At 37.7% G+C, this 16,504-nt stretch overlaps 1 protein-coding gene across 1 annotated transcript in view; it reads left to right on the forward strand.

Moving 5' to 3' along the window:
* The window catches only part of LOC134069758 (NACHT, LRR and PYD domains-containing protein 1 homolog), a 62,162-nt gene that overhangs the window by 34,376 nt on the left and 11,282 nt on the right, over nt 1-16,504 (forward strand). The window lies entirely within an intron of this gene.

A 16,504-nucleotide genomic window follows, 5' to 3' on the forward strand; every position in this document is an offset into this window, starting at 1 on the left:
GAAAAAAACGTTATATTCTGGTTGCATTTCTCTTTTCACACAACGTTGCTACTTAGTTGTTTTTAGGTATCTTATTTGTATAACCATATCGGTATTCTCTGCTTATGTGCGTGGGGTTGATTGATGAAAATCGCCCCAGAGTTTCTATGAGTTTCCAATTGAACACGGCCAGCAGCCACACTGCAAAGTCGGAATAATTTGTTGCAAAATCGACATATAGCCCTATTCTATTCTTCCCCCCTCTGTTGGATTGATATTCGGCCGACCAGCCAGCCCGTCAGCTAAAGGGGCCAGCGAAGCTAGGTTGAGAAACTTCCATCTCGGGTCCGTGAGTGGGGTGTTGGTGTTTTAGCAGACTCAACCTCGCTAACTTTAAGACATTTGGATAACACAGAGATAAAGTTACTCACGTAGGCTGGCTGTATGGTATCGATCACATTCTTCACATCTCCATGCACTTGTTCCATTAAGTCCAACAGGCTTTTAAAAAACACGTGTACAGGGTAAACCGGGTGGAAGAGCTAGCTAGCCATAGTCCCAGGCAGGCACACAACGATTTCATGCTAACTAATCTGACGAATAGTTTTGGATTAATCCATAATCGATTAGAGTGGCACCTGAAATGCATTCATGTTTTTAAAGCTTTATTTGTTATGAAAATATGATGATGAGGACTCCAATGAATTCTTTCTCAAACGTTGAGACTGCATCTTAAACAGCACAATGTTCCCGGGGGAGAATTGTTTTATATTAACACGTAGTCCAAGTTATAGCCTATGTTACTGTGCTGTTCACTCAGCCTATCCCACAATTCCCAGTCCCAATTTAAAACAAAATAAACAAAAATCCATCATAATTCTGAACCGAGGACTTTTAATGGCATACGATGCAATAAAAACAGCCAGTTTTGAATGTTGAAACAGTGTGTTAGGCTAGCGCCTGCTCTGCTTATGTTTTGATCTGACTAATCGTTTATTATAGGAAAAGACACCGTAGACAAGAAAGTATTAGACCTAACGGCATTTAAATACTTAGCTGACACATATTTATGTTATCGGGCCGTATTCATCGCAGTTCAGCAAGCAGCTAATGGTAAGTGAAGAAATACACATGTTATACATAGTCATTGCCTTAGTCATCAGAGATGTTCGCTCTCCCAGGTCACAGATAGGCTGTCGTCGCAGCAGGCGAGTGTGCAGCGAGCCATGCCTGGCTGTCACGATAATTCTACATTTTTTTTCCCCCTTTACACTTTGTTGCTGGGAGGTTAGGGGAACGTTAATGCAACCAAATATTGTAAAGTTCCCTAAAGGGTAGGAGAACGTTCTGCTAACCAAAATAAACAACCAGAAAAAAACGTAGTATTTTCGTCAAGAAAACTTTCCTGGGGAACCTTGTGGCAACTTTCGCAACTTTCAGGCAACGTTTTCCTAACCAGGAAAAAAACGTTCTAAAAACGTTCTCCTAACCAGAAATTGTTAGCTGGGTATGCTCTTGTTTAGGATTCAGTGATTGCGGCTCAGTAACTTATCCCGGATGTCTTAATTCTGCTTTTGTGCAACGGGCCCCTGGCCGTGTGAAAGGCACGATTTATTATTTTTTCAACTTTCCACTGAATAAGGTAATAGCTTTACTTAGTCAGATAAAGTAGGCCTATATATAAATGCGCTGGTGAATAGATCACATCAATTCCCATTGGGAGATTATGTTAAGCTAGCTAGCAGGCAAACTAACTTAGCTACGTTATATTATCATATTTTTTTCTTATTTTCTATCCGTAGACTAACCTTTGTTTACGGCCACTGGCGCATTACCAATCACTATAATGTAGGCTAAGTCAAGTAACATGGTAGCCTACGACAACCAACCACTGTAAGCCTACTTTTAAAACGGGAGTCCAGAACAGGACCGAACAGGTGTTGTGAGTAATGAAGAAGCAGTGATCATAATCAAAATCGTAAAACACGGCGCATATGCTGCCTCCAGTGAAAGCTTGTCGTGCAGTCTGTGAAAGCACAAAAAAACACAAGCTTGATGCCTGTAGCGGTCGTTTGCAAGAAGCCTATGCCATAGCTTAATTTAAGACCGATCCGATTGCATCATATTTGTAGCCTATCTTTCGTTGTCGACTGACTTGAGAGAATAGGTTCATTAGCCCATATTCTCTTATTTCTCTCAACTGCAACATTGACAGACAGCCTAGCCTACTAACCACGACAGCCTAGCGTAGGCCTATCCTTGTAGTTAACTTGGTCTTACGGTATCCGTCTTTTTCATAATTACAGTGCATGAAAATGCACTGTACTGTTCTTCCTAGGCTTTTTCTTATTATTACAGTGCATGAAAATGCACTGTACTGTTCTTCCTAGTATTCTTCTTATTACAGTGCATGAAAATGCACTGTACTGTTCTTCCTAGGCTTTTTATTACAGTGCATGAAAATGCACTGTACTGTTCTTCCTATTCTTCTTATTAGAGTGCATGAAAAATGCACTCTATTGTTCTTCCAACTATTCTTATTATTATTCTTCAACGCTTTTTGTGCTTTTAATGCGGCTTCAACGGTTTAACTTTGAAACTTCATTCAAACTGTGTCGCGTAGATCTTACTTCGGTGACTTGGGCTTTGTATTTTTCAACTTTGTAACTTTTATACTTTTTAAACTATTTAATTAAAACTATCAAAATTTCCCCATAGACTTAACATTATGATTATGACATCACCGATTAGAATCCTATGCCAGAAATCTCTCTCCCAGGCTTTTAGAATCCTATGCCAGAACTCTCAGGCTTCTAGAATCCTACTGTATGCCAGAACTCTCTCTCTCTCTCAGGCTGGCTCTGATAAGACTACAGGTCCTGTTCAACGGTTCCCTGTGCCCAAAACTGTTTCAAAATAAAAATCCTCACTACCATAATTCACTATCAAATCGTTCAACCATTTAAACTACTCAACTATTTAACTGTTCAGCCATTTTAACTGTCAGTTGTCATCAACTATTTAAACTACTCAACTATTTATACTCAACAGTTTAAAGGAGTCATAGAACGCATTTTTTGACCATTACAAATTGATCTTTGAGCCTAAATAATGTCATATGTAAATTTGTGGGGCTGAAAACGCTCCAGGAGCACTGCTAGATCGCCTGATACAAGGTCATAAATAAGCCTTGCAATGAAACAGTTTGTTTTTCCCGCCCACTCAGCAAGTTCATGAATATTCAAATGAGATGCGCGCTGATTGGTCTATTGGCCGACATGTCCTGAAAGTTGATTGGCTCAATCCACCGGTCTGAAGCTAGAGCAAAGTGAAACTACGTTTACTGCTGGTAAATAAAGCCAAAGTCTTTGATAAAGCTATCAACAATGGATTTAAATAAGGAATACAGCCGTACATGTATAAACCGAGTCAGAAGAAGGTTCTGACGAAGATGAAGTGCAGCAGATTTCCCAACAGAATGAATGTGTTAGATTGGTAAGTTTTATCAGTACATTTCTTAGTAGGCTATAGTAACTCTCCAAAGTTAGTTGTAATAACGCTAGCATTACAACGTCTCTGCCATAGACCACATATCTAGATATTAGCATCGTAAGAGCAGTTTAACAAGAATTATTAATCGAAGGTATGCAAATGAGAGGGGGTGTATCTAAAGGGGGATGGGCGCCTATTACGTGTTATCTGAGCTCTGTTCAGATTGGAGCATTTCAACACGGCTGTTTCTATTTCCCAATTTGCATACGAAAGCAGGCGTGGGACGCGGTAAAGTCTTTGGTGTTGTCCTTTAGACACTGCTCGCAGCCTAAATTCAACAGGAACAAGGTGAATGTGGTTTTGAATTCTAGGACTCCTTTAACTGTTGCTATTCCAACTGTCCGTTTTCATCAACTTTGACTCCCTCCAACTGTTTCTACTGCCTGAAACTAAATTCACTATTAATTAATTCAACTATTTAAACTACTCAACTATTTAACTGTTTGGCTATTCCAACTGTCCGTTTTCATCAACTATGACTCCCTCCAACTTTTTCTGCTGCCTGAAACTAAATGCACTATTAATTAATTCAACTAAACTACTAAACTATTTAACTGTTTAGCTATTCCATCTGTCAGTTTCATCAACTATGACTCCCTCAAACTAAATTCACTATTAATTGATTCAACTATTTAAACTACTCAACTATTTAACTGTTTGGCTATTCCATCTGTCAGTTTTCATCAACTATGACTCCCTCCAACTGTTTCAAAATAATAAGACTACAGATCTTGTTCAACTGTTCCCTGTGCCTAAAACTGTTTCAAAATAAAAATCCTCACTACCATAATTCACTATCAAATCGTTTAACCATTTAAACTACTCAACTATTTAAATGTTCAGCCATTTTAACTGTCAGTTGTCATCAACTGTTTAAACTACTCAACTATTTAACTGTTTGGCTATTTCAACTGTCAGTTTTCATCAACTAGGACTCCCTCCAACTGTTTCTACTGCCTGAAACTAAATTCACTATTAATTAATTCAACTATTTAAACTACTCAACTATTTAACTGTTTGGCTATTCCAACTGTCAGTTTGCATCAACTATGACTCCCTTCAACTGTTTCTACTGCCTGAAACTGTTTCAAAATAAAAGTCTTCACTAAAATAATTCACTATTACTTAATTCAACTATTAAAACTATTCAACTATTTAACTGTTCAGCCATTCTAACTGTCAGTTGTCATCAACTTTGACTCCCTCCAACTGTTTCCTCTGCCCACAACTGTTTCAAAATAAGTCATCAGTGTCATAATTCCGTATTTCATAATGTAACTATTTAAACTATGCAACTATTTAACTCTTTAGCCATTCCGACAGTTGTCATCAGCTATGTATTCCACCAACAGTTTCCTCTGCCCACAACTGTTTCAAAGTAAAAGTCCTCACACAATTATTCTCTATTAAATAGCTCAACTATTTGAACTACTCAACTGTTTAACTTGTTGCTCATTCCAACTGTTAATTGTCAATAACTATGACTCCCCTCAACCTTTTCTCTACTTCACCTCTATCTTTGTCTCAATTTTCATGCACTCGTAATTCCCTGGAATTGCTTTCTCTAGTTATTAATCTTCTTCTAACGCACGCAATTCAGATTGAACCGTTTAACGTAGAAACTTCATTCAAACTTTGTTGCGTAGGTCTCGCTTATGCCATGTGTGCTTTGTATTTTTCAACTTTGTAACTTTTATACTTTTTAAACTATGAATTAAAAAACGATTTCCCCATAGATTTAACATTGAGCTATTTCCCCATAGACTTAACATTGCTCATTATGACATCACGGCAGCAATTAGAATCTTACGCCAGGTGGCCGGCCACCTGGGCACCAACTGTCAGTTTCTCTCAGGCTTTACAATCTCTCTGAAGACTACATATTCTGTTCCCCTGTATCCTCTGCGCACAACAGTATCAAAATAAGTCCTCCTAATTCCATTCAACTTTATATCCATTCATCTTCTTCAAACCATTCACTCATCCACCCATTCTAAACAGTCTGCCTATCAACATCAATTAGACGCTCTACATTCAACTTTTAAACAATCTACTCTGTCTCAGGCTGGCTCTCTTAAGACTAGCCAGTTAAATTGATTACACCTGTATCTGTATCCACTACTCTCAGTAGAGAGCTGTGTCTCTCCATTCTACAAGAATATAAGGCACATTCCATCCAACATTCTATCCATTCATCTTCTTCAGACCATTCACTCATCCACCCATTAAACTGTCTATCAACATCTATTAAACAATCTGTCTATCAACATCCATTAAACTCTCTGTCTATCAACATTAATTAGACTATCTACATTCAACTTTTAAATTATTTACTCTGTCTCAGGCTTTAAGAGTACTCTGGCTCTCTTAAGACTAGCCAGTTAAATTGATTACACCTGTGTCAACTACTCTCAGAGAGCTGTATCAGTGTCTCTCTTAACACGAATATAAGGCACATTCCATCCAACCTTCTATCCATTCATCTTCTTCAGACCATTCACTCATCCACCCATTAAACTGTCAATCAATATCTATTAAACAATCTGCCTATCAACATCCATTAAACATTCTGTCTATCAACATTAATTAGACTATCTACATACAACTTTTAAAGTATTTACTGTGGGTCCCTCTCAAGCAGCGTTTATATGTCCTCCCTCGCTCAATGATCTACATAAAGAAAGATAGAAGAAGGGCTAGACTATCCCATTGTTGCCGCTCCATCATTCTTTATGTAGATCAGTGAGGAGCGAGAGAGGACGCGTAAACGCTATATGAGAGGCACCTTCTGTCTCAGGCTTTAAGCATACAATCTCATTAAGACTACAGATCCTGTTTCACTACGTCCTCTGTCCACAACTGTTTCAAAATAAAAGTCCTCACTACAATAATACACTATTAAATCATTTAACCATTGAAACTACTCAACTATTGAACTGTTCAACCATTCCAACTGTCAGTTATCATCCACAATGCCTCCAGTCAACTACATGAAACCTCCATGTACCTAGCAACCAACATAGCAACCATTAAAATTAAGTGTTTATGACCGTTTCCATAGCAACCAACATGATTATACTGCAGTAACTTCTTGTTTCCTGATAGTGGCCACCATGGATACCCTAGCAACAAATGTTTCAAAATAAAAGTCCTCACTAGCAAGTTAGCTAGTTAGCATGGTTAGCATAGTTAGCATTGTTAGCATAGTTAGCATTTTTAGTATAACTGCAAAAAATCATCAACTAAGTTAGCTAATTAACCTGGTTAGCATTGTTAGCAAATTTAGCATTGCTAGCATAGTTAGCATTTTTAGCATTACTGCTAGAAATCATCGGTTAAGTTAGCTAATCAACCTGGTTAGCATTGTTAGTAAAGTTAGCATTGCTAGCATAATAAGCATTTTTAACGTAACTGCTAGAAATCATTAGCTAAGTTAGCTAATCAACATTTTAACATGAATAGAAATCATTAGTTAAGTTAGAACTGGAACGTTTCATCTTTAAAACGTCTACCTTCATACTATCAACTCTCTGTAAACTATGCAACCACCATGTTTACCCTAGCTACACCTTAGTAACCATATCTACATTATCTATCTATTTTTGCATTTTCATGCACTGGTAATTCCTTGGAATTGCATTTCTAGTTATTCCACTTCTTCTTCTAACGCACGCAATTGAGCTTGAACCATTTAACGTAGAAACTTCATTCAAACTTTGTTACGTAGGTCTTACTTAGGACAGGTGTGCTATGACTTTTCAACTTTGTCACTTTTATACTTTTTGAACTATTAGATAAAAACTATTAACAATTTCCCCATAGACTTAACATTGCTCATTATGACATCACGGCAGCAATTAGAATGTTACCCCAGCTGGTCAGCCACCTGGGCACCAACTGTCAGTTTCTCTCAGGCTCCTCTCTGAAGACTACATATTCTGTTCCCCTGTATCCTCTGCGCACAACAGTATCAAAATAAGTCCTCCTAATTCCATCCAACTTTATATCCATTCATCTTCTTCAAACCATTCACTCATCCACCCATTCTAAACAGTCTGCCTATCAACAACATCAATTAGACGCTCTACATTGAACTTTTAAACAATCTACTCTGTCTCAGGCTGGCTCTCTTAAGACTAGCCAGTTAAATTGATTACACCTGTATCTGTATCCACTACTCTCAGTAGAGAGCTGTGTCTCTCCATTCTACAAGAATATAAGGCACATTCCATCCAACATTCTATCCATTCATCTTCTTCAGACCATTCACTCATCCACCCATTAAACTGTCTATCAACATCTATTAAACAATCTGTCTATCAACATCCATTAAACTCTCTGTCTATCAACATTAATTAGACTATCTACATTCAACTTTTAAATTATTTACTCTGTCTCAGGCTTTAAGAGTACTCTGGCTCTCTTAAGACTAGCCAGTTAAATTGATTACACCTGTGCCAACTACTCTCAGAGAGCTGTATCAGTGTCTCTCTTAACAAGAATATAAGGCACATTCCATCCAACCTTCTATCCATTCATCTTCTTCAGACCATTCACTCATCCACCCATTAAACTGTCAATCAATATCTATTAAACAATCTGCCTATCAACATCCATTAAACATTCTATCTATCAACATTAATTAGACTATCTACATACAACTTTTAAAGTATTTACTGTGGGTCCCTCTCAAGCAGCGTTTATATGTCCTCCCTCGCTCCTCGATCCTTAATGATCTACGTAAAGAAAGATAGAAGAAGGGCTAGACTATCCCATTGTTGCCGCTCCATCATTCTTTATGTAGATCAGTGAGGAGCGAGAGAGGACGCGTAAACGCTATGAGAGGCACCTTCTGTCTCAGGCTTTAAGCATACAATCTCATTAAGACTACAGATCCTGTTTCACTACTTCCTCTGTCCACAACTGTTTCAAAATAAAGGTCCTCACTGCAATAATACACTATTAAATCATTTAACCATTGAAACTACTCAACTATTGAACTGTTCAACCATTCCAACTGTCAGTTATCGTCCACTATGCCTCCAGTCAACTACATGAAACCTCCATGTACCTAGCAACCAACATAGCAACCATTAAAATTAAATGTTTATGACCGTTTCCATAGCAACCAACATGATTATACTGCAGTAACTTCTTGTTTCCTGATAGTGGCCACCATGGATACCCTAGCAACAAATGTTTCAAAATAAAAGTCCTCACTAGCAAGTTAGCATGGTTAGCATTGTTAGCATAGTTAGCATTTTTAGCATAACTGCAAAAAATCATCAACTAAGTTAGCTTATCAACCTGGTTAGCATTGTTAGCAAATTTAGCATTGTTAGCATACTTTGCATTTTTAACATTACTGCTAGAAATCATCGGTTAAGTTAGCTAATCAACCTGGTTAGCATTGTTGGTAAAGTTAGCATTGCTAGCATAATAAGCATTTTTAGCGTAACTGCTAGAAATCATTAGCTAAGTTAGCTAATCAACATTTTAACATGAATAGAAATCATTAGTTAAGTTAGAACTGGAACGTTTCATCTTTAAACTGTCTACCTTCACACTATCAACTCTCTGTAAACTATGCAACCACCATGTTTACCCTAGCTACACCTAAGTAACCATATCTACATTATCTATCTATTTTTGCATTTTCATGCACTGGTAATTCCTTGGAATTGCATTTCTAGTTATTTTTCTTCTTCTAACGCTCGCAATTCAGCTTGAACCGTTTAACGTAGACACTTCATTCAAACTTTGTTGCGTAGGTCTTGCTTATGCCATATGTGCTTTGTATTTTTCAACTTTGTAACTTTTATACTTTTTAAACTATGAGTTAAAAACTATTACCATTTCCCCCATAGACTTAACATTGCTCATTATGACATCACGGCAGCAATTAGAATGTTACCCCAGCTGGTCAGCCACCTGGGCACCAACTGTCAGTTTCTCTCAGGCTGCATACAATCTCTCTGAAGACTACACATATCCTGTTAAACTGTTTCCTCTGTCCACAACTGTTTCAAAATAAAAGTCCCCACTGCAATAATACACTATTAAATCATTTAACCATTGAAACTACTCAACTATTGAACTGTTCAACCATTCCAACTGTCAGTTATCATCCACTATGCCTCCAGTCAACTACATGAAACCTCCATGTACCTAGCAACCATTAAAATTAAGCGTTTATGACCATTTCTATAGCAACCGACATGATTATACTGCAGTAACTTCTTGTTTCCTGATAGTGGCCACCATGGATACCCTAGCAACAAATGTTTCAAAATAAAAGTCCTCACTAGCAAGTTAGCATGGTTAGCATTGTTAGCATTTTTAACATAACTGCTAGAAATGATTAGCTTAGTTAGCTTATCAACCTGGTTAGCATTGTTAGCATAGTTAGCATTTTTAGCATAGTTAGCATTTTTAACATAACTTTTAGAAATGATTAGCTGAGTTAGCTAATCAACCTGTTTAGTATTGTTAACATAGTAAGCATTGTTAGCATAGTTAACATAACTGATAGAAATCATTAGCCAGGTTAGCTAATCAACCTAGTTAACAACATTGTTAGCATAGTTAACATTGTTAACATTTTTACCATTTCTGTTAGAAATTAGTGAAGTTAGCTGATCAACCTGGTTAGCATTGTTAACATAGTTAGCTTTGTTAGCATTTTTACCATAACTGCTAGAAATTAAGCTTTAAACTGTCTACCTTCACACTATCAGCTTTCTTTAAACTATGCAACCACCATGTTTACCCTAGCTACACCTTAGTAACTATATCTACATTATCTACTGTATCTATACATTTTTGCATTTTCATGCACTGGTAATTCCTTGGAATTGCATTTCTAGTTCTTCTTCTAACGCAGCCAATTCAGCTTCAACCGCTTAACGTAGAAACACCATTCAAATTATGTCGCGTAGGTCTTACTTACGCGATGTGGGCTTTGTATTTTTCAACTTTGTAACTTTTATACTTTTTAAACTATTAGTTAAAAACTATTACAATTTCCCCCATAGACTTAACATTGCTCATTATGACATCACGGCAGCAATTAGAATCTTACTCCAGCTGGTCAGCCACCTGGGCACCAACTGTCAGTTTCTCTCAGGCTAGAGCATACAATCTCATACAAGTGCATACAATCTCTCTGAAGACTACATATTCTGTTCCCCTGTATCCTCTGCGCACAACAGTATCAAAATAAGTCATCCTAATTCCATCCAACTTTATATCCATTCATCTTCTTCAAACCATTCACTCATCCACCCATTCTAAACAGTCTGCCTATCAACATCAATTAGACGCTCTACATTCAACTTTTAAACAATCTACTCTGTCTCAGGCTGGCTCTCTTAAGACTAGCAAGTTAAATTGATTACACCTGTATTTGTATCCACTACTCTCAGTAGAGAGCTGTGTCTCTCCATTCTACAAGAATATAAGGCACATTCCATCCAACATTCTATCCATTCATCTTCTTCAGACCATTCACTCATCCACCCATTAAACTGTCTATCAACATCTATTAAACAATCTGTCTATCAACATCCATTAAACTCTCTGTCTATCAACATTAATTAGACTATCTACATTCAACTTTTAAATTATTTACTCTGTCTCAGGCTTTAAGAGTACACACTGGCTCCCTTAAGACTAGCCAGTTAAATTGATTACACCTGTGTCAACTACTCTCAGAGAGCTGTATCAGTGTCTCTCTTAACAAGAATATAAGGCACATTCCATCCAACCTTCTATACATTCATCTTCTTCAGACCATTCACTCATACACCCATTAAACTGTCAATCAATATCTATTAAACAATCTGCCTATCAACATCCATTACACATTCTGTCTATCAACATTAATTAGACTATATACAACTTTTAAAGTATTTACTGTGGGTCCCTCTCAAGCAGCGTTTATATGTCCTCCCTCGCTCCTCGATCCTCAATGATCTACATAAAGAAAGATAGAAGAAGGGCTAGACTATCCCATTGTTGCCGCTCCATCATTCTTTATGTAGATCAGTGAGGAGCGAGAGAGGACGCGTAAACGCTATATATGAGAGGCACCTTCTGTCTCAGGCTTTAAGCATACAATCTCATTAAGACTACAGATCCTGTTTCACTACTTCCTCTGTCCACAACTGTTTCAAAATAAAGGTCCTCACTGCAATAATACACTATTAAATCATTTAACCACTGAAACTACTCAACTATTGAACTGTTCAACCATTCCAACTGTCAGTTATCATCCACTATGCCTCCAGTCAACTACATGAAACCTCCATGTACCTAGCAACCAACATAGCAACCATTAAAATTAAGTGTTTATGACCGTTTCCATAGCAACCAACATGATTATACTGCAGTAACTTCTTGTTTCCTGATAGTGGCCACCATGGATACCCTAGCAACAAATGTTTCAAAATAAAAGTCCTCACTAGCAAGTTAGCTAGTTAGCATGGTTAGCATTGTTAGCATAGTTAGCATTTTTAGCATAACTGCAAAAAATCATCAACTAAGTTAGCTAATCAACCTGGTTAGCATTGTTAGCATTTTTAGCATTACTGCTAGAAATCATCGGTTAAGTTAGCTAATCAACCTGGATAGCATTGTTAGTAAAGTTAGCATTGCTAGCATAATAAGCATTTTTAGCGTAACTGCTAGAAATCATTAGCTATGTTAGCTAATCAACATTTTAACATGAATAGAAATCATTAGTTAAGTTAGAACTGGAACGTTTCATCTTTAAACTGTCTACCTTCACACTATCAACTCTCTGTAAACTATGCAACCACCATGTTTACCCTAGCTACACCTTAGTAACCATATCTACATTATCTATCTATTTTTGCATTTTCATGCACTGGTAATTCCTTGGAATTGCATTTCTAGTTGGCTGCTTTGCTGTGTCGCTCATAGACAGTAGGCTAAAGATGTCGCTCGCTCCCTTTCATTATCTCTAGGCCCAGGCTACTGTGCGCAAAGTGTCGAGGCCACATACAGTCGAGTTGGGACATAAAATAGTTTGACGAAGTTTAAGGCATGTTTAGTAGGATATGGCAGCGCTATCCATAGACTATCAGACTGTTTATTTAAGGATTTCCGATGTTGTGTAAGGAAATTCGTTGGGGTCCTCCTCGTCATATTTTAATAACAAATAAAGCTAATTTCCCTCACTAGACCTAGGCCACTGGTATTTATGGGGGATTAAAAGGGGGGAAATCGTTTAACAGAGACCTCACCCCCCAAAAAAATGTCTGCTCGTGACATGATGAATGAATGCATAATTTCCAGGTGCTGTAATCGCTAACTGTAAATGGATTAATCCAACACAACTCATCGTCCAATTTTCTGTTTGCATGGAAATCATTGTTTGCCTAGGGCTGCCTGTGACCTGGCTTTTCCACTCGTTTTATACCAGCTAGCAGTGTTTCAAAAAGCCTGACTACTTAGACTTAATGGAACAAGTTCATGGAAAACGAAATGTTTGTGCAGAACGTGTTTCGATAATCTATCCTACAGCCGAAGGTTACGTGAGTAAGTGTATCTCGTTGTTATCCAAATGAACGGTCTTAAAGTTAGCAAGTTACAGAGGCTGGCTATAACCAGAGACACTTGCCTTTAAAAAACTTTGCTATAACTCAGCTGACAGTCAGTCCGACAGAAGGGGGAAGCATAGAACGCTGATGTCGGATTTGCAACAATTTATTCCGACTCCACAAGGAACATTCTAAAATCCTGCGCCCCTTGCGTTTGTTTTGTTTTGGTGTTTATGGAACGTTAACAGAAGTGACGTCAGAAAGGATCTCATAGTGCACCTTTAACACCAAATTCTTGAATTTCCCCTTGGGGATCAATAAAATATCTATCTATCTATCTATCTATCTATCTATCTATAGATTATGTCTATTTGCGATGTAAAGATGCTGAAAAATACCTGTCCATATATAGCCTACATTATAATATTATCTTTCTGTTGTGGAGCTTGGAATATCATGAACGCAAGTCATATTTCCCTCTTCTAAACAAGCGTAAATGGACACTTTATGGTCAATATCGATGGGAACATTAAATATATAGATGACTCTATGGCCTGCCTGCTTTTTTGAATGCTATGAAATAGATAAGATATAGCCTAGGCATGGCACGGGTGTAGTAGTAAAATAAGAAGTGGGTAACCCATGAATTCTGTGATCACGGTAATGCGCCGTTTCATAACGCATTCAGAATATGTTTGATTATGGTAGAGGATATTATCAAGTGTTTATAAAATAGATAGATAGATAGATAGGCTAGATAGATAGATAGATAGATAGATAGATAGATAGATAGATAGATAGATAGATAGATAGATAGATACTTTATTGATCCCCAAGGGGAAATTCAAGATTGGTGGATTAAATGGTTCGTGTTGATGAGTGTTCATATTGTGAATGCAGATAATACAGTGTGCTTTTTCAATGTTAAAAGTTGAAATAGGTGAATACGTCTTTGGAGAGGTTGATAAACTCTATTTTTGAAATGCCTGGGGTGAATAAACTGCGTTTACTTACTTTTAGCCTCCACTTTTAGCCTCCACTACAATATTATAGGATTTTTTCACTTTCCTTTTCCAACCTTTAAGAATTAGTTAAAACTTTAACTTCTATACTTACTACTTACAACTTCTGCTGATATTGATCATGCATATGGTAGAGAACTACATGAGATCGTTGGTCTTCTTGGAATTTTGAGAATTCATCGCATTTGGACCTCAGATTACTTGCAGTACCCTGGCACTACCACAAGGAAATGGTCGTACGTCAGGTTGGAACCTGACGTTGAGATAAGCACTTTTCCACGTCAAAGACGGTCTTTATAAATCTGAGCGTTGGCATGGATTTGAGCGTACGCACGGTCTTAGATCAAATCTGTGCGTAAGAAAGTTTTATAAATGAGGCCCCAGGACCGGTCGAGACCAAGTCAAGACCGAGTCCAAAGAGGTTCAAGTCCAAGACAGTCCAAAAGACTCGAGTCCGAGTCAAGACCGAGTCCAGGACAGAAAAAAACAACTTGCATGCATGACAGTATAAAGACAATAATTTTGGGTTATTATTAATTTTGCTGATCTAAATAACAATAGCTTCACTCCAGACAAATACAAGAATGACCAGTATTACAGAGTGTACTCCTACTTCCCTTGAATATTATAACATAATAAAGATGCCTGGACTCGGTCAAGACCAAGAACCATATTTGGCAAGACCAGTGGCCGAGACCGAGACAAGTCCAAGTCAGATACCAGCGAGTCCGAGACAAGTCCGAGACCATAAAAAACCGGACTCGAGTACTACAGCCCTGTTTTCTAGTAGCTCATATAGAAATGGGTACACAGGTACATACAATACACACACACATGCGCGCGCACACACACACACACACACACACACACACACACACACACACACACACACACACACATGCGCGCGTGCACACACACACACACACACACACACACACACACACACACACACAGGTTGACCATTGAGAGACCCTAAAAGGCCTCTAGCAATTACATGCATATAGCGATATGGGCCCCACCCTGGATGCCTGGTCATTATGAACACACTAATTGAAATGACTGTTGCATTATAAGTGCATGAATCAACTGGGGCCTCATTTACAAAACTTTCTTACGCACAGATTTGATCTAAGACCGTGCGTACGCTCAAATCCATGCCAACGCTCAGATTTATAAAGACCGTCTTTGACGTGGAAAAGTGCTTATCTCCACGTCAGGTTCCAACCTGACGTACGACCATTTCCTTGTGGTAGTGCCTGGGTACTGCAAGTATAATCTGAGGTCCAAATGCGATGAATTCTCAAAATTCCAAGAAGACCAACGATCTCATGTATAGTTCTCTACCATATGCATGATCAATATCAGCAGAGGTTGTAAGTAGTAAGTATAGAAGTTGAAGTTTTAACTAATTCTTAAAGGTTGGAAAAGGAAAGTGAAAAAATCCTATAATATTGTAGTGGAGGCTAAAAGTGGAGGCTAAAAGTAAGTAAACGCAGTTTATTCACCCCAGGCATTTCAAAAATAGAGTTTATCAACCTCTCCAAAGACGTATTCACCTATTTCAACTTTTAACATTGAAAAAGCACACTGTATCTGCATTCACAATATGAACACTCATCAACACGAACCATTTAATCCACCAATCTTGAATTTCCCCTTGGGGATCAATAAAGTATCTATCTATCTATCTATCGATCTATCTATCTATCTATCTATCTACCTATCAAGCCTATCTATCTATCTATCTATTTTATAAACACTTGATAATATCCTCTACCATAATCAAACATATTCTGAATGCGTTATGAAACGGCGCATTACCGTGATTACAGAATTCATGGGTTACCCACTTCTTATTTTACTACTACACCCGTGCCATGCCTAGGCTATATCTTATCTATTTCATAGCATTCAAAAAAGCAGGCAGGCCATAGAGTCATCTATATATTTAATGTTCCCATCGATATTGACCATAAAGTGTCCATTTACGCTTGTTTAGAAGAGGGAAATATGACTTGCGTTCATGATATTCCAAGCTCCACAACAGAAAGATAATATTATAATGTAGGCTATATATGGACAGGTATTTTTCAGCATCTATACATCGCAAATAGACATAATCTATAGATAGATAGATAGATAGATAGATATTTTATTGATGCCCAAGGGGAAATTCAAGAATTTGGTGTTAACATTCCATTCTCACGGTAATTGCATTGTTGCCTTTATCAAACGCACGCACAGGCGCATTACCGTGATCACAGAATTCATGGGTTACCCACTTTATATAAAAATATCTAAAGGTAAATCGACATAATCTATCCTCTGAAAAGCAGAGTTTTGCATCTTCATAATTGCGACCGAGTTGCAATGAGTTATAGCACGCGT

The sequence above is a fragment of the Sardina pilchardus genome, chromosome 22 (assembly GCF_963854185.1).
Source record: "Sardina pilchardus chromosome 22, fSarPil1.1, whole genome shotgun sequence".
In the NCBI taxonomy this organism is placed as follows: domain Eukaryota; kingdom Metazoa; phylum Chordata; class Actinopteri; order Clupeiformes; family Clupeidae; genus Sardina; species Sardina pilchardus.